Source organism: Uranotaenia lowii, chromosome 2 (assembly GCF_029784155.1).
Source record: "Uranotaenia lowii strain MFRU-FL chromosome 2, ASM2978415v1, whole genome shotgun sequence".
Taxonomy (NCBI): domain Eukaryota; kingdom Metazoa; phylum Arthropoda; class Insecta; order Diptera; family Culicidae; genus Uranotaenia; species Uranotaenia lowii.
Genome location: NC_073692.1, coordinates 254,392,882 through 254,413,573, shown reverse-complemented (window position 1 = coordinate 254,413,573; position 20,692 = coordinate 254,392,882).

The following is a 20,692-nucleotide window of genomic DNA, read 5'->3' as shown; positions in this document are numbered from 1 at the left end:
AACAAAATGGGTATCGGGTGAAAGGGCTAAACGAGTAGAAGTTGAATTTCGCTATCAGACGCCATCTTGAAATCCAAGATGGCGGCATCCGCTTAACTTTTAATGCTTAATGCTGACAAAAAGTCGCACTAAACCACCACTATACGGGTATTGGGTGAAAGGGCTAAACTAGAAGTCGATTTTTTTCTTTCCGACGCCATCTTGAAATCCAAGATGGCAGCTTCCACTGAATTTAAAATACTGTTAATCAATGAAAATCGCTTGAACACAACTTTTTTCACGTAATACTACATTAAAACTACTATTTTAAGACAATTTAGATCATTTTAAATCACTTTTATTATTTTTTCATTATGTTTCTAATGCATTTAGCACTTTTCTTGTTTTGTTTATAGTTTTTGTTTTTTTTGCCATTTATGTAATTCTATTATTCCTATCATGCTTTTATGTTTAAATTGTATTGGTCTTATTCTTGCGAAAACTATAAGGTTATGTTGTTTCTGTTAACCGTCTGATTTAGGCGCATGTGCCAAATTCGATGTTGCCAAAATCGAATGTTGCCAAAAACGAACGGGGTCTGTATTGTGGTGGTTTTTGTGGGATTTTCAGTCACTTACAGATTTTCAGAGAAACGCGAAAACAGATATTTGACTTCTATCATTTAGCCTTAGCACCCAATACAATATATTTGGGAGTTTCATGCTATTTTCATTCATTTACAGTATTTTTAAGTTCAGCTGAAGCCACCATCTTGGATTTCAAGATAGTGTCAGAATGCAAAAATAAACTTTTTATAGCTTATCCCAATTGACAAACACCCATATTTTGGAGGTTTCATGCGATATTCAATGATTTAGAGCATTTTTAAAGTTTATAGAAAGCTGCCATCTTGGATTTCAAGATGGCGTAAGATAGCAATATTCGACTTCTACTCGTTAAGCCCTTCCACCCACTACCACCTGGGTTTCATGTCATTTTAAGTCATTTACTACATTTTAAAGTTTAGCGGAAGCCGCCATCTTGGATTTCAAGATGGCGTCTGATAGCGAAATTCAACTTCTACCGGTTGATTTCTTTCAACTTATACCCCTATGATATAGGTTTTATGCGATTTTCAGTCATTTACAGTATTTTCAAGTTGAGTGGTAGCTGCCATCTTGGATTTAAGATGGCGACGGGCAACGAAATTTGACTTCTACTCTTATTCTACTCTTTTATTACTTTCACCTAATAACCATATTGTGAAGGTTTCACGATATTTTCAGTAATTTACAGCTTTGAAAATAAAAGCGGAAGCCGCCATCTTGAATTAATGATGGCGTCAAGCAAAAAAATTTTTTCCTACTATTTGGGCCCTTTCACTCAATACTCATATTGTAAAGATATTCATACCACTTTCGGTGATTTTAAGTTTTCAAAGATGATTTTTTTTAATTTTAACTCAAAACCAACACGCATAACTTACCAAAAATGTGTAAAAATGGGAGTTCCAATTCAAATATGTGCTATCTAATCTGAGCGTGTCCTGTTTTGACATCTTGATCGAGAACTGTCCATAAGCTTTATGGCGGTTTAATAATCATGCACTGAGTGCTATTATAGAACATGCAAAAGAAAGCTTGGAGCGAACTTCTAGGTTTGTGTTTTATTATAGTTTAAAAAAAGCATTCACAACTCTTTCAAAATAACTAAAACAGCATGTTTAATAAAAGTTTTATTAGCGTTTTCAAAACCATCTGAAAACATATGGTCGTAAAAAAATTATAAGCATTCTGCATGACCATAATAAAACCGCCATAAAACGAGCTGCACAAAAAAATGCCATAATTAAACCATGATAAAACTTCCTAATGCTAGTTGGCATAATCTGTGTTACTTGGGAGGTGAAGAAAGTCCTTCCTCGCGTTTCTCGAATGGCTGCACTCCCTACGCCACGGCTGGCAACATGAGTGCGTCCGTTCACTTTCGTCGGTTTGGACTTATTCGGACCTCTAACAGTCAAAGTCGGTCGAATCCAGGTCAAGAGGTGGGTAGCGCTCTTCACCTGCCTGACGATACGAGCGGTCCACGTAGAAGTTGTCCACAATTTGTCCACGCAGTCCTGCATCATGAGCATCCGACGGTTCATCGGGCGCAGAGGACCTCCTGCTGAAATCCACTCCGAAAATGGCACCAACTTCTACGGAGCCTACCGAGTTCTACAAGAGCAAATGAAAGCAGTCCACGACGTTCACCACTACCACTACCAAATGGGTCTTCATACCACCAGGCACACCCCCCACATGGGCGGCTTGTGGGGAAGAATGGTGCGGTCCATCAAAACTGCAATGGAAGCGGCAAACGGGGAACGAAGCTTAGACGACGAAGCGCTGTTGACCTTGACCATCGACGCCGAGTACATGGTGAACTCCAGACCACTGACGTACATGCCTTTTGAGTGGAACGAAAGCGAAGCCCTCACTCCAAACCACTTTCTCCACTGCAGTTCAAAGGGCATAAAACCGCCTACAGCCCAGCCAACCAACGTCGTGGAGGCACTACGCACAACCCTGGGGCAGGTAAATTAACAGTTGGACATCTTCTGGCACCGATGGACTTGCCGACGCTAACTCGTCGCACCAAATGGTTTGAGGAGGTGACGCCAATAGCCGAAGGGAACCTGGTCGTTATCATCGATGAGTCGAAGAGGAACAATTGGGTTCGGGGCTGGGTTGTCAAGTTATTTCCGGGGGCTGATGGTAGAGTCAGGAGGGCGTTGGAACAGACTTCGAAAGGGGGGCTCATTAAAAGGGCGGTGGCAAAACTGGCTATACTAGATGTGATGAAAGACGGTAAAGCTGATCCCGACCAATCGGACGATGAGCGTTACGAGGGGAGGATGTTGCTGACGGAAAGGCTGGCAACCATTCCTCAGTTGAGCAGAAAGCGCCACAAGGGACAAGCAACAGCGAGTGAGATGGAAAATTAAAAACAAATGTCATTCTTTCACTTCTTGCCTTCATCTGAGCGGATCCCCACGTTTGTTTCTATGCATAATATCACATAATTCCAACGATTCGATAAGTGAATTGATTAAAACAGAATCGATATCGTTCTCAAATATCTTCAATTTGTTACCCTACAATTCGTTACTCTACAATTTGATAACCAGGGCTAGAAGTTGGTCACTTTTTAGTAACTCTGTCACTTTTTTCAGGCTGGTCACTCAGAAGTTACTTTTTTTAAAATTTGGTCCCTAAAGTCACTATTTTGTATATAATTTCCTTACAACTGAGCTTATTTTTTAAACTTTTTCTACTCATTAAAAACGTTAAAAACGTTAGTGGTATGTATTCATTATTTTATTATAAGGTTATTCGTTTATTATTCTACGGGTTCCTTTTCTTTTCTTTCGAGTCCTGTGGGTATTCACACGACTTAATTGAGAGAATGGCTCGGATTCAGCAAGGAAGATTATTGTTTTGTTTTGCTTTGATATATCGCTTACACTTAAACATTATATGGATGGCAATTGGAATTTAAACAAAAATAGTTTTTCGCCAAAAATATATTTAGTGTTTTGTTTATTTGTGACACTTTGCCAACGTTTTGGAATTCGTGTCAAGAAAAGTCACACTATTACAACATGTTTAACCAAGATTTGAAGCGTTATGACTTTTAAAGCTTGAATTTGTTAAAAATAATTCTCAACTTAATTTTAAAAAAAATCAAACAAAATCTGTGCAGTACTAAATCACATGGCAGGAAACATTCCATGCTTTCAATGCTCTTGGTTGTATTAAATGGAAGGTAAACTTATTAAAAGTGACTCAATTGAATCGAAAATATTAGATATATCATTTCTAAGTTCCCTTATTTCTAGACATTTTCGAATCATTTGAAAGATTGGTAGATACACATAGATTCCAAACCCTTTTTGAAGTTTTTGATAACTTTCAGTAATTTTTGTGCCTTTTTAGAGGTTTACTGATATATTTTCTACAATATTCCAATAGGTGTTTCTTGGATGGATACAATATTTCTGAGGTGCTTCTTGGATCTGTGCATTTTTTTAAGAAATTGTCGTGTTAAATCATTTATGAATATTTCTTTAAAATTCCTTCCTTTTTGAACATAATTTTTTTTTTAGTAAATCTTTCTAATGATTCATATGTGGATCATGCAATAAAGTTTGCAGTGAATCTCTTAGGAAATGTTCCATTTTGTAAGTAAATTCTCTTTGAGTTAGTTTTAAATTTGAAAAATTATATTCTACCTTGAAGATTAGTCTCGTAAAATTATTTAGCCTTTTTTGTGTTATTGTCATCTTAAGTCAATTTTTTCGCTAAGCTTCTTTAAGTCATTGTCAATCTTCTGTCAACATTTTGTTCTTTATTTTTTTTCAAACCTCTATCATTGTTTTGTCACTTTTTCATGAGGTCCTCCCAATTTTTAATTTCATGACTCTTTCATGAAATGAAATTTCTATAAATGTAAATCTTAACTCAATTTCAAGTAAATTCTTTAAACTTTTCGTTTAACATGTGCTGGTTTTTTATTTGCATTTGTAGATCTCTCACATACAACATTTTTGTTGAAAATTTTGGTTTCTGTAAATTTATTTCGAAATGTTAACTTTTTTTAATATAATTTTCAAAATTTGTGGGTTTTTTTTTCAAAGAAAATGTATAAACTCGAAGTTCTTGTTGGGCTAAGTTGTCATAGTTTTTTAAGTACGATCTTTTGGTTCCCTCCCAGTGTTTCTTTAGAACTTTAGGATTCTGCGGTCGCTATTCTTAAATTATCTAAGCTCATTTAAAATGTTCCTCTTTTGTCCAACATATTGCTTTTCTACAAGTGAGGTTAACAGCCTTCCAAAAAACGTTTTTCAATTAACAGAATTGTCTTTAAAGCGTTTTATGTTAGTTTTTAATGTCATTTTTTAGTTAGTTTTCGTTTTGATCTGGTCACTAATTTTACCCTAATTTCACTTCAAAGTAACTATTTTGCCCTACTTTTTTACCGCATGGCCGCTTCTAGCCCTGGATAACCTACAATCTAAACCGAAATTTGTAAGTAAATCTAAATAATTAAAATAGTGATTATACCTAAAAAGAAAACTATTTACAGTTGAAGCCTGTTCACACCGAACCTAACCTCGTTTGAGTCGTGACTTGCTGGAAGAAATCGGTCCCACTAACAATCGTTCCCAACTTCTAAAGAGAAGCCCGAACAACTCCTAACTCTCCCAGAGCCGGAATTAACAAGTGCTTCTACCCTACACGTTTTTAATTTGAAAGACCTTTTCAAATGTATGCCGAAAATTCGATTATAATGGCAATGAAGATTGATTTCAATTCTGAAATAATGACTCTATCTCTATTGGCTTTATAAGTTCTCGAATTATGCCAAAAACGTGTATGAAAGCCTTCCTCCTCTTTCCCGTCTTCCCTCTGAAAAAAGAATCAAAAAACATTTCTTGTAATCAATATAAATATTTACAGTAATTTTTGGTCTTATTCGAACTTAATTTTACATCTTTTTTGTCCCTGACACAATAAGAAAAATAAAAAGGTGATGCATACATTCAGGGGTAAAAACTGCGTGACATAAGGCATAAGGCACCGCACCTAACCGTTGATTTTGGAAGCTAGTAGTTCCACTCAAGATCAAAGATAGTTCCACTCAAGATCATATTTCAATTTTGAAAACTACCCGATTAATTATTGTTTTGATGGAAAACTCGTCACAAAAATCCGAATTATGAGTTTTACTACCATTTTAGTCATGAATCTGTTCATAACGGTCAAGGGTTACATAAATTAACGTTAAAAGTCAGCATAGACAGGTAAAAATTGCAGCAAAAAAAACGTAGGATTTTAAGCTGATAATAATTTGGTGAAGTTCAAGCCAGGGAATAGCAAATTACAGCTGTTTGAGATTAAGAACTCTTAAATACAATTTACTACAAATTCTTCCTCAATCAACTTATTAAAACTATACTATCCGGTTCCGAACGTCCAAGCGTTATTCGGTCCGATCGATCTATCCGCAACTGATCGCAACTGTGTGGGCCGCACGCTGAAAGCTCTATAAATCTTCTCGGCTGAGCTTAATGTATTCCCACAAATCATGTTATCGTGTGATAATTCCCACTTCACAATGTACTACGCGTTAATTTGTGCTCAAATTATTATTAATTGTAATTTAATAACGCAACGACGTTAACATGACACAGACTCGACAGGAATTGAGAAGGGAAAAAGTAGGTAGGTAGGTACATACACTTGTGTGTGGCATGGCGAGAAAAATGGTGGTCCTGTTGTCGGAACAAATGATTTTGTCTTCGATAACACGCGCCAGAGGGAGAAGGAGATACATCTTTGTACAAGCACTGCTTCCAACTCCAGTTTAGATTTGCATAAAATCATGCCAAGAGTCCACCGCCGCGCGAGGAAAACTCGACATGAAAAATTAAAATAAAAATTCATATGATCTCACATTATTTTCCCAAGCAGTAGATATTTACGTATGTACATATTAATTAGCGAATGATATATGCTCTACGCCTTAATAGACTACAGCAGCGCACAGATAAAGCGTCGGCGACTGGAGAGGCTGGTTGTGTTCGTGATGATGTCGTCTCTTATTCAAGATTATCCTGCACCGCCTCGGGCTAAACGATATTTTGTTGGGGGCCCACCGCAAAAGTTCGTTAAATACTCAATTAATAAAATTTATAGTGCGATTGGTACACCAAAAAAAAGTCTAGCTGCGGAGTTGCCCTTCGTTCAAAACCATCTCGAGCTATATCGTATTAGCTTAAATGGTTAATTAATCACAGGAACAGAAACGTGTACAGTTACCACTCAATACAAATAAATTGTTTGTTTTTCACTCTATTAAAGTGATAGTACAAAAGTTATACGGGCTTTGAACAGGTTTATACATAGAACTGTTACGGACGCACTGTAGAGAGAGTTCTTGCCCTCTATTACCCCAGTAATAGTTTCTATTGAGATGGAAAAAGTGATCGAAGCAGTCCATAGAAATAAAAGTTAGATTTTAAGACTCTAGAAAAGACATATTTTGGAAAGCGGATTCGAATAGATGGAAAAAAATGAGAAATGCACCAGTTAAAGATTTAGATAACCCAAGTAACCAAAAGTTCTATATAACTGGCTCTCAACAGCCTTTTCAGCTTTGTTTAACGAATGAGTAGCATTCTACTCAGCTTAAAATTTAAGTTCTTATAGATACTTTCAAAGTCCATAGTTGAAGCTGAGTAGAAGGCTTTAAGCCTCCACATGAGACTTCTAATAAAAAAGATTTATGAAAAAAATCCTTGCTTTTGATTTTTATACCTATTGTGTTAATTTGATATGGCTTAACTGTGAATGAGTTTTAACGCAGACACCATATACCCAGACTGATCAGTGGCGGTTGAGCCCATACAACTACAAATCGCCCAGAACCATACGCCATCTATCGGGGCATCGTGAAACCATTGTGCTTCATCAAGAAAAAAAAATGCACTTGATAATTAACAAGCCAAATGAAAACTTGTTTGATTGAATCACCTATGAGTATTTGAAATTCTTTTTAGAATATTTTCAATTTGGTTTTTGTCTTCAATGTTGAACTGTTTACTCTAATTTACTGTATCATGATAAGAAATGAATGTTGTACACACCATGCCCGTTGATCGATTTAGATGAAAAAATACAAAACTTACGTTGTATCGGTCCTTAGTTTAGAGCCAATTATTTTGGTATTCAGCTTTGATTTCTAAATTTATCCGGCTGAGTGACAGTTTGAAATTTATAATGTCCGCATTAAATAATTCATTAAGTTCTGAATTGTTCGTCTTATTCTGTTTATTTATAGTTTACTACGACAAAAAAAAACAAACTTCATAATATGATTTATTATATCCTTGAAAAACTTGAATTCCAATCAATCTTAGCTGTTTTGGCTAATATCTAGATTGGTTTGAGGAGTGAAATACATTATCGTTGGAATGATTAGAACTTGTTTAGACAATTTGCAAAAAAAAATTAAGTAGAATAATAAATATGACGAATGTATTGGCCAGCGCTTTAATCATATTTACTTTTTTTTTTGTTTCAATTATAGTCTTTTTACAATCTTTATAGCATTCGCGACTTTATCAACGTTGCAGTTGGCGAATTGTTATTGAAAAACTATCCGGTACAACTGTGTTCGATGTTTACTCTTGGGCTCGAACTCGCGGACATCGGCTCAGGAGGCAACAGACTTGCCAACTGAGTTATATCACAAGCCTCAACCATATTTACTGCTGGTAGTGTTCGTGATATAATGCTGGTTGTTTCAATAAAATTTATATTTCGATTTAGAAATATAACCTCAGAAACTTTTTTAGCCTTATTCTGGACTAGGGGAAAATAAGCCTAAAAAGCCTAATTTTTTAGACAATTTTTCCATCTTTTTCCGTTCAACTTTTTCTCTAAGAAATTTTTGGAAAACAAGGTCAAATATCCACTGAATTTGAGACATTTAAAAATGTCTGTTTCAAATCCATTTCTCCTTGTTTCTAAAAAACTTTCACGATTGAAATTTAACCAAATGTTTTAATTCAAAGTTATGTTTAAATCATAGTCTTTAAGTAATTAGTATACAAAATGAATCCATTCTTAAAAAAATTATAATTTTGAATGATGTTTATTTCATGTGAATAAGCAATAATTTCACTGTATTATTTATCGAATTCAATACTTTTCCACACAGCCGAAACGAATTTTGAATGGTAAAAGAACATTACTCTCTTGATGCAAACGAAGATGATTTTTATTTTCTTGTCGTTGCATGAAATGTCAAATAGCGTATGCCTGTGTGAGTGAATTCGTTTTATGTTTTGATTTTGATGTGACGAACTCACGTTTGTTTTTTTATACCCATTGATAGCATCGATTACACGTGCGATATTCAATAAATGGTTCGAAATTTGTCCAACAAAAATAATGAAAACGGGTAAAACACTTTGTCAGTGTTGTTTATCTTCGAGAAGTATACTGCCGTTCTAAGCAAGATTGTCCCATGTGCAAAAACGTGTAAACGAGGAAAACGCGATTGAAATTACAGCTCTATTTCCAATTTTTCTCTCAAACTTAAAATTCACCGACAGTTTTTTGATAGTGAACATTTCAAGTTAATCATTTTACAATGTTGTCTGCCAAAAAAAAAATACATTTCCTACAAACAAACAGCAAATTAGAGCGAAAAATGCTCCGTGTGACACTTTTGCGTAGAATCAGAACGCATACAGATGCTAGTTCCACGAAAAACTGTCACACGGCTCCAATTTTTCTATCATTTTAAAAGCTCGTTTAGTTTCTTTTTTCCCAAAAACTCAAGTTAAACCGTAATTTGAGAAATACTTTCTTCCTGTAAGTAGTGCCTCACGAAAAGTGTTTTGTGAATATTTCTCTGAATGAAACACTCAAGGCTTCTCGCTCCTCCTCCGCCCTCTATTTTAGTATTCTTTTCAGTGAATAACACAGTTTAAACTCATCTTAAGAGAATTTTTTGAGAAAATTTGCATTTTTCATAGAATTTCCTCTAGTGTGACATTCTTGCGTAGAACTATGGGGCTGTTCACTAATTACGTAAGCAAAATTTTGGAAATTTTATAGCCTCCCTCCCCCCCTGGTAAGAAAAAGTAAGATTTTTCTAAACCCCCCCTCCCCCCCTAGTAAGATCTTACGTTTTTGATTATTTGAAAAATTGCTTCAAGCAAAGCACTTTTTAAGTAAAACTTAACATATGCATTTGAAAAGCACAATTTATACAAAACAAGAAATGAAATGTTACAAACGATTACAGAAAACGTTATTTAAGACATACGATTTAAGACATACGAGCAGCATAATTTTCGATAAATTTCCACAATCGAAAAAACAATACAAAAGCTAAATTCCAAATAAGAAAAGAGTGAAAAATAAGGTTAACAAGGTACCATAAAAATTGTTATGTTTTGACATCAAAATCAAAAAAATCTAAAATAGTTCATTCTAAAATTGGTGCAAAAATGTTTAACGGCAATAACGTTGTTAGTAAACTCAAAAGCTCAGACTTATTTCAGCAGTGAGCGATAAAGTTTAAGGATCTTTTTGGTAAATCTTTTGTTAAATAGAGTTTTTTTCATTTACTGAAGGCATTGAAAGATAAATAACATAACATCAAAAATAACCAACAAAAAGGTAGTGAGAAAAAAACCTGAGCACTATAGTTTCGTATGGCTGACGAATTATCAATGTAATATTTCTTACGTAAGATTTTTGAAAACCCCCCCTACCCCCCTAGTAAGAGATCGTAAGCAAATGTGATACCCCCCCACCCCCCCTTTGTGCTTACGTAATTAGTGAACAGCCCCTATCAACATAGAGACAACCACCTTGATGAAAATTTCGTATAAGTTCAGAACTAAGTATACTTGTTTGTGTTTTTATTCGAAAGTTAACACTAAAAGAGATTGTTTCCAGCAAAAAAGTTAAAATGACCCCAAAGTCACATGGGACAGTCTTGCTTGGAACGGCAGTATACCGGCCGGAAAACTCGATCGCTAAGATCCAACGATTGAAGGATACGGCTGAGGCCGAGGCCGCTGGCAAGGAGGAACCTCCGGCAAAGAAAACCAACCGCCTGCGGTTTTATTGGCATCTTCAACTTATCAACAGAACATGAAAAGCTAAGCTATTATCACTAAACTCGGATGGGTGAGACTGTTTGTCAAGAATCATCATTTTGTCAACCAACGCACTTGATTAGAAATTGTTCTAAATTTGCGAGAAAATGTTTACAAATGCATCATCTCGAGGTCCAAAATATTGTTTCGAAAACCGCTGGGCTGTAAAAGGGCTCGTTTCGTATCCAAGTGAACAAAAAAAAACATTGTTTTTCAAATTTTGTAAATATAGCCCCTACTTTTGTTTTATTCAGTTTTTGCAAACATCTGCCTATGCGACGTTTCGGCTAGGAGAAGGTTTTAAGAAACTTTAGATTAAACAGTTTATTCAACAAAACTTTGTAGTTTAAGTTTATTATTCGAAACTACGGTAGCCTCAAAGTTACATATAATCTCATCCATTCTTCTGATTTAAGAGTTCCCAGTAACATAATTTAAAGCCATATTCAATGTACTGCCGTTTTGCAATATACAATCGGGGGAATGTTTTTACAATGTCATTTGTCTTTTTCTCAACATTTCCTAGATCGTTATATGTACCGAACTTTTTACAAATAATTGTGTCGTTCGCTACAATATCTTTATACTCGGGAAACTTGAACTTAGCCTTGACGGAGGTTCCTGGGGTTAACGAAATCTTGCAGTTGAAAGTGATCTTCACAAATGAAGCTATTGTTAGACAGCTCTTCATTTCCGCAGAACTTTTTCCAGGCGATGGTATCCCTAAAAATAAAACTAATATACCTGATCCTTGAATGACTTTTTTTACATTACCTGTATTTTCCATGAACCGAATAGAACGATTTAGGCCCTTTATTAGAGACGTTAAAACAGCCAGGAACACAGCACCGTACAATTCCCATTTTAAATTTCGCGTAGCTGAGCTTAGATGACTTTTTTTCAAAAACAAAATTCCGAATGAACTTAACGCTCAATTTGTCAAAACCGTTCACGATTAAAAAATACACTTTCAAACCTTTCCGGTTTAATTCATTTTTTGATCTCATGGATTCTTCTTGTGAATTCACAGTGTGTGGTTTTCAACCTGGACCACACTGGAGTTGTCAGAAAATGGTTGTTTTTCAACCACAACGCAATAAGGCTTAATTCATTTTATGATCTCATGGATTCTTCTTGTGAATTCACAGTGTGTGGTTTTCAACCTGGACCACAGTGGAGTTGTCAGAAAATGGTTGTTTTTCAACCACAACGCAATAAAGCTTAATTCATTTTTTGATCTCATGGATTCTTCTTGTGAATTCACAGTGTGTGGTTTTCAACCATGACCACACTGGAGTTGTCAGAAAATGGTTGTTTTTCAACCACAACTCAATAAGGAAGTGGAGCGAAAAATCTCAAGTTTTCATTCGCTCAAAAATAAAATTGGTTTGATTAAATCATCGACTAGTAAGTCAACCAGGGACTGAAAACAGCATGAACACAGTGTTGCAGGATATGTACTGTGGTGTGTTTGAGATATGAGTTTCTTCACACATCGTTCTAAGTGAGTTTCCTAATGTCAAACATACCACCAATGTAACATAAATTATGAAAGTAATTGTAACGTTTTGTTAAGATCGTAAACAATTCTAGATTTCCGTAACCTGAACTAATAGTCAATTGAAACCTACAGGCTGCGCTAAAGTAAATAAATGTCAAATTACAAATGCTGTTGAAGTCGATGTATTTTTTATAAGCTTTATGGTTGAATTTTAACCACATTCGGTTAATGCGCTCTAATTCGAAAATGGTTTTTAGTAGTTTTTTAACGATACCGTGTTTTTTTTTTTAATCAAAAGTAGGTAATCAAAAACAACCGTGTTCATCTCTAGATTAAAAAAAACAAATAGCACAATGCCAATGTGTGCGTGATATATTAATAGCGTTTCAATATATACACAATAATAGTTATGTTTGTGTAAAAAAAATCCTTTTGTGTAAGTGGCCGTTAGTTTCACGATAACCCGTAGATAGCGCTGCGGAAAACGCGCCAAAATCAGCCTTCAGTGGTCAGTCTGGGTATATGGGGTCTGCGGTTTTAACCTACTTGAACAATTTTCATGCTTGAAGATTTGTACCTGAACCAACGAGGTGAGAACTGAACACATGATCTCTGTACCGTGGCCAATGCTTAGAGCAAGTTCACTGGTGTTGGGAAAAAGTGTTAGAAATTTTGTCACTTTTAACAAATTTTGAAAATTTTGCCATACAAAAACATTTTCGAGGTCTGTGGCCTTCAAGTTTTTTAACAACACGTGTTGTAGTTTAGCATGCTGTGATGCAAAAATAGCTATATTTCTATCACATACGGCTGAAATAGAAACAGTGTTGTAAAAAAATACAACGCCCAAAGATCATGAAAACATTTTTGCATGATAAAACTTTCAAAATATCAAAATTTCTACCATTTTTTCCCCACACCAGTGAATTTGCTCTTAGATTGCTGTTATTTGAAGTTCAATATAAAAAAAACTTGGAATTATCGCCTTTCCGAAGCAGGCGATGTTTAAAAATGTAAACATTTGTACCTATTCACCGAAGGATATACAGTGTCGGACAATAGAATAGGACCGCTCTAATGCAAAATATTCAAATCACCTTTAAACTGCCAATTCAAATATAATAATATGCGACACCTAGCGGCAAGTACTTATTGTAGTATGCCAACTTTGTATACTGCATGTTTGTTGCAATCAAAGCAACCCGTTTGTTCTACTCGACCAGAAAGCTGTCAGAGGGTGAAAAAAGTCGCGTCATAAAATAAACCAGCTCATCGGTTCGGCTGTTCCGACATTTTCAGCGCTCTAGATTTGAAGAAAAGGTGTTGTTTTCGGTGTTGTTTGTCCATTTTCGTGTCCTGGTAAGTATTTCCCATAAAATTAATCATGTAAATCATGAAAACAAACAAAAAATAAAGATTTCCTTCCTCCTACACGGTAAATTTAGATTATTCAGAGACTGATTCATTTCGGTTCAGCGGTCGCACCATGTATGAAGATGAAAACAACTGAGTTGAAATCCATCAAAATTCTGAGTTGTTTTCATCTATTGACTTTCAAAGCCTGGAACTTAGCGAAGACGCATACGTTTTCGAACAAAATAGATGAAAACAACTCAGAGAGTTCCAAAAACCATTGTTGATTGTTTGGATGCGATGGTCGGAAACAGTTGACGAAATAATCAAGGTGAGTTTTAATTACATTTTCTATTAGAAATTAAGTGGTGTCGAAAGGAAATACAAAATTGAACAATTTTATCTTTTCTTCCAGTAATCTCTACGGAAGCCATCATTCACAAATGTAAGTATAATTTCCTCATAATTTTGAAGTGCAAATCATTTTCACCTATGGTGTTTTTTTTTCTTGTCTTTTCAGATCAGCTCAAATTAGACAGAGTGTGCTGGTGGGTGAGCGTTCCAAGTGGGACAGCACGAAGTTCCACCGGCTGGATGCGGTCAAATGACTCGGTGGCACTTACTTTTTTTGTAGTAAAAATAAAACCAACCGTATAAAAATGCACGCATCTATCTTCTAAACACACCGTACAATCGTCTTTTTCTTTTTGCAATTAGAAATTCCATTCAAAACCGCTTTGAAATTTCATAAATTTTTGATTTTTTTTCATTCAGTCGATCCATGAACAAGCCTAAACCACCCTGAACAAAAACAACTCAGAATTCGCGAAAACCCCTACAATTCATTTCTGAGTTTTACCGCTCTAATCAAAATTTGAGTTTTCCCAGTTTTGGTGCATTTTGAATTACCCAAGTAACCATTAAGCCGTTAAAATTGGCCCTACTTCAGCTCTATAGTCGAATATAGAACATGCTTACAAAGCCTCATAAGCTCTATATTCGCCTTAAGGGCTGCCCAAAAGCCATTTTTGGCGTGTATTTCGGCCGATATACAGCCAATGAGAAAATGTCAAAATATTTTTCCAGTGGGTACAAAATAAAAAAGTGTGTTTATACTTTTTCCTTTTCCCTCAGATTTATTTTGATTTTTTTTCTCCCTCATACCCGAGTTTTTTAATTGCTGATGTTCAGAAGCTGGAATCGAACTCAGCATTTTTAACGACTATACATTCAATCAATTTATTGGCGTCTTTACTGGATGATCTATAGCGTTCATGTTGCAATATTGAAGAATCTGGCCTTCTTAAATGGGAATATTCGGAATGTTGACATGAAGAAAACATCGGGGGATTTTTTATAATTTTTTTTATTGATGAAAACTGATTCCAGGCACAAATGGCTCAGAGCTTGATTTTTTTTTTTAATTGTTAATAGAAAATACAAACATACATTTTATGGTTAGCGTTGATTATCGTAGCCTGCGATCGTTTCACATAGAGATAGAACTTCTGGTTAAAAGCCTAGGCTGATATACACTTCAATTGACTGCATGTCCTCCCTCGAAGAAATCCGTATTCGAAGCATCGATCTTCACCGGCGAATATGATATCCCGCTGGCTCTGGGAGACGGGTTGTTGAGCAAAACTTGTCCGCTAGAAAACTGCACGGCAACACCTGTTGGCACTATAGCTACCGGAAAGCTTCGGATTTTTATTAAATCTATTAAATTGCTTCTTTTTTCTATCACATTAGGTGATCATTGCTTCGGATGAATTGAAAAAAATTATTACAATTGCAATCACTTTTGTAAACAAATGTATTTTATTACTTTTTTGTTTTTGTTCTTCCAGGCCCCAGATGTCAAGCACAAAGCCGCAAATTGGCATTGACGTTTAGTTCACTGAGCTAACGGCTACAGGGCTTGAAAGCCCTGAAGCGTAGCTTAAAAGCCAATATACGGCTAATTTTAATGCTGTCGTTCCCACAGTGCCTATAAGCATTTGAAAAACTTATATGCGGCTAAAAAGCACTGAAATGCTGTTATTTGGCTTCTGTGCGGCTTATTACAGGGCTTAATGGTTTACTGGGTATTTTCCTTCAAGTCTGAGTCAAGGAGAAATAGAGTGTACTCTGTTTTCAGCGAAAAAGCGATGGGTCGGGCACAGCACTGTACGGAGGTCCAGCGAGCGATCATTCGGAATTTGTACAAGGCTGGCAAAAGCCAACGCGAGATTGCCGACTACCAAGGAAGGTCAAAAACTTTCGTTTTCAACGCGCTTCACAGCACCGGCAAACGGGAACTGACCGGCCGCCCCCGCAGAACGACGCTGAAGGACGATTCGGCAATCAAGCGGGCCTCGCAAAAGGACCCTTTCAAAGCGTCCAAGCAGATCAGAGACGAACTGAACTTATCTGTGAGTTCCCGGACGGTTCAGCGACGGTTGGCGGAGAAGGGACTAGGAGGAAAAAGTCCCCGGAAGGTGCCGATGCTGACGCCGAAGCACTTGAAGGCGCGGCTGAAGTATGCGAAGGACCACTTCGATTGGGTCGGTCTGGAAAAGGAGAAACTATGGAGAAATGTGCTGTGGTCGGATGAGACCCAAGTGAACCTCATCGGCTCGGACGGAAAGAGTTGGGTCCATCGCCCACTCGTCTGTGCGTATATGCCCCAGCATACAAATAAAACATTCAAACATGGAGGAGGTAGCATCATGGTGTGAGGGTGCTTTTCTTGGTACGGGGTGGGTCCCTTGTACTGAATCGACCGGATTATGGACCAGCATCTCTACGCCCAGATACTTCGGGAAGTAATGCTGCCACACGCCGAGTGGGAGATGCCCCTAAAGTAGCAGTTCCAGCAGGACAACGACCCCAAACATACTGCTAAATCGGTTCAAAGTGGTTCCAGGATAATAAGGTAGACGTTATGGAGTGGCCAGCACAGTCCCCTGATCTCAATCCCAGAGAGAACCTATGGGAAATAGTTAAACGTAAGGTGTACACCGAAAAATAAATAACCAAGCAGCAGCTGTGGGAGAGAATCCAGGCGGTGTGGTACGCTATCCCGGTGAGAACGTGCTGGGGGAGTCGATGCCGAACCGAGTGCGAGAAGTGATGCGTAATAACGGTTATACCACCAAGTACTAACCCTGCAAATCGATCACGGTATGAATTTCCTTTTTTTTTTAATTTTTTTTTACCATGAATTCTAAAGCGGTCCTTTTTTATATCGCCATATTTTAGTCAGTAAGTATGCTTAAAACGCATTTTTAAATAAAGAACAATTGTTTTAACTACGGATGATTTTAATTTCTTCGAAGAATGGAATTTACAATTTGTAAATGGTTTGATGCACTTAAATGGATTTTTTTTCTCAAAGTTTTGTCACTTTCTGTTTTGGATTGAGCTGTGGTCCTATTCTATTGTCCGACACTGTATCAATTTTTTCCAAAACAAACTAGGAGGAATTGGAATTGAACGTGAGTGATTTTAAGTTTTTATTTGTTTTTTTTTTGTGATGCATTTTCTTACTTCTGTTTCCAATTTTAGTCTAAAAAATGGAGAGCACTTCCATGAGGTCATCATCAAGGTTTTTCCCAATCACGATCATGAAAATTTGCGGAATTGTTTCTACCAAGAAACGGGGAAGAGGAATTTCTGAACAAGTTGAAAAAGGATAAACAAAGGTTGTTTTACTTATTATTTTCCATTTGTGAAACTAACAAAAATTTAAAAATTTTAGATTTTTGCAAAACCATTAATTGCAGTTCCTCAAAATGATTCTGGAAACAATCGAAAAGGCAGTATAATTTTTGGATATTCACAGTGGGAAACATAAAATTTCGATTCCAGTTCATATTGAAGAATAAATTGCTACTAGTTGCGAGAAGGTACCGTCGATACTAGCCGGTGATTACGTTGCTCTAGGTGCTGGAAGATCCTCAGATTCGATTTTATTAATAACTCCGCAATGAAGAAAATAAAGGAAATAATGGATTTTTAACGAGGAAATGTGTTTTTTTGTTCTGGTTTATTAAAAATTATTATTGTTAAATTTAAAAACAATGTGAAATATATACATTTTGAAAATAATCTTTCAGATTTATGTCATCTTTCCATTTTGATTAAAACAGTTGATTTATTTGTCGATTCGTTGTTGGTATATTCATAGCTCTGATATTATGTTATTCACTCTTGTGCAAAATCTTAACGCTAACGTTTGCATTGAAGTTTTATAGAAGTTACTGTAGAACCAAAAAGTGCGGACAAAGTGCTGCATTGAATCAAAAAATTCGTAGGAAGTTCTTTATAAAACCAAAAAAAAATCGTAAGAAGTTTGTTACGAAACACGGAAAGCCAAATTGAATTTTGAATTTTCAAGATACTTGGAACGTACAAAAATGTTTTACGCTGCTTGTTAAGACTTATTATTTACGTTCAGAAGTCCTAACCGACCACTTATGGAAAACGGGTTTCATTTCTCTCGAGTACCTTTTGTTCAGCCTAATGTGTTTAATGCACAAGAATAAGTATATATCACCTTTTTGTTGCTTGGAAAGAAAGCATCGTTTGGCGTAACTAACTAAAAATCGCCCAACTTTGCAGTTATACTTACTTCTTTGACTCACAAAGCCTAATATTTGAGATTATGGTCTTTTTTTAAGGCTACTCCTATGTGTACATTTAGCTAATTTAGTAATTTTTATTTCCACCTATCTTATGCTGAAAGCTGCATGTATATTTTTGAAGACAAAATTCAAGATTTACAAATACATATATTGATTGGTTTTGATGTTAAAAATACAAATTCAAATTACTGGTCGCATATTGAAAATTGCACAAAAAATTATGCAATTTAAAAGATTGTAATGTTGCTTGGCAAAAAGAATAAGGTCACGATAACCTCTTGAAGCATTTGCCGAATTGTGATGTGTTGAGAGTTGCCTGTTTTTTTTCGAGTGATTCCAAATGAACGATTCCCTATCTCAAATCAGAAAAATAGTAAATAAAAACGTGTAAAAAAATAAAAATTTCAAAATTGTTATCCATTTTAATTTTTTTTTACACCCGATATTAGAAATAAACAGAAAAAATACCAAAAACATCATACAAATTTAAAATACAGTTCAAATATAAGATATCAACAAATCTGCTCATAGTATTTTAAACACAGACAACCTGAACATATATTTAACTTGTTGCTCAAACTCTTACTTGCAATCATTTGACATTTTCTCTGGTTTTAGACTTGAATTAGCTGAGACCGCTTCGAGTAAAGGTGGAATTTTTTTGCATTCACAAACTAACATTGAAGATCAAGTTCACTGGTGTTGGGAAAAGTGGTAGAAATTTTGTCACTTTCAGCACATTTAGAAAATTTTGCCATGCAAAAACATTTTCAAGATCTGTGGCCTTCAAGTTTTGTACTAACACGTGTTGTAGTTTCGCATGCTGTAATGCAAAAATAGCAATATTTCTAACACATACGGCTGAAATAGAAACAGTGCTGTTAAAAAAATACAACGCCCAAAGATCTTGAAAACATTTTTGCATGATAAAATTTTCAAAATGTCAAAATTTCTACCACCTTTTCCCAACACCAGTGAACTTGCTTTTACTAGATAATAAATTCAAACTTCTGATGTAACTTTACCAATGATCCTGAACATTTTAAACAACTTTTCACTGTTCTTCACTTCCTTTATCTTATTTCCATGTTTTGAAAACGAACGCCTCGTTTCGAATAAATAGGTTATAAAAAAACGAACGCCTACTTACATATCTTTCGCTTTTAATGAAAGATAATTAAACATTCAGATTAGTCTTTCTATTTTTGATCGCAATTATATTGGTGATAGGTTTATTCGATAATCTTTAATTAGAAATATTTCCTATTTTCAAATAATTGTTTGAAGATGTTTTTATTTTTGTGTGGTTTCGAATCGTTTTCAAATCTGTTTTTTCTATTCATCGGCGGAGAATAAGGTGAGATGCATTTGCAATTTGATTCAACAGCGGGTTGCATTCGTGAGAAAAAAAAACAAACCAAAAAGCGGCATTTTGCGTTTAACTTCGGAATGTAGGTAGGTTTTTCCGAAAGGTTTATTATTTCTATATTGAAACTGCCAATTAGTGATGTATGAATGGCAACTATTGAACATTGCGCATCTCAAGCTTTCGATGGCAGCAGCCAACTTATTATTTGAATGACATCTTTCGGTTCCCCCATTGCGGTTTCCCGAAAAGTGTGCTGTGTGCACGCACCGCTTCACTATGGGAGATCCCCATACAAGCAAGCGGTCAAAAAAATTTTCTTATTTTTTTTCAACAATCTTACGATCATTTTTATTTGTTACTGTTGAACTAATTGTCTAAGATCGTTTCTAGACATATTATAGTCAAATTTTGATAGAGGCTTGTTTCGCTTGCTGTGTTTGAGTACATGGAAATCTCTGATAGCATCCTACGAACCAAAAAACCAAATACGACACAACTTTTCAAGCGCTCTCAATCTCTTTGTCGGAGGTTGTGGCAGCTAAACTAGGGTTACCAGATCCCCCAACACCAAAAAGAGTACATTGAGATCTTTTACCCAAAAAGTCAAGAGAAACGATATTACTCCGGTTTTCTGAGCTCCCAGCCATCAGATTGATACAAGATCCATTCATTTAACGAGCTTTGAGCCCCGAAGGTATGCAAAACAATAGTAAAAGGATGTACATATTTCGTATTTTCTGAGGAGACTTCAACTACCTTGAATAAGAAGGGTACTATTGTAATATTAAGAGATATTTCATCTCTATCCAATACTTTCAATTTGTTGAGGTTATGCAAAAGTTGGATTATTCGAAGAGATACATAGCAGTATTTAAATATTGCTGATGCTGAGCAACCACAAAAACGATAAAACAATTCATTTCCAGTTTTCTTTTTTATTGGCGCGTACATTTCCTTTACAATCATTATTTGATATTTGTGCGCATTTAAGCATATTACCTAAATTGTGTATATATTGATTATTGTTTGCATACTTAAAGGCGCTTATCGCGCTCAATTTATTACGACTAAATATGCATGTTAATGAAAACAAGATGTTAAAGAAATTTGTTGTAAGCTGTATTACTTTCGTAGTT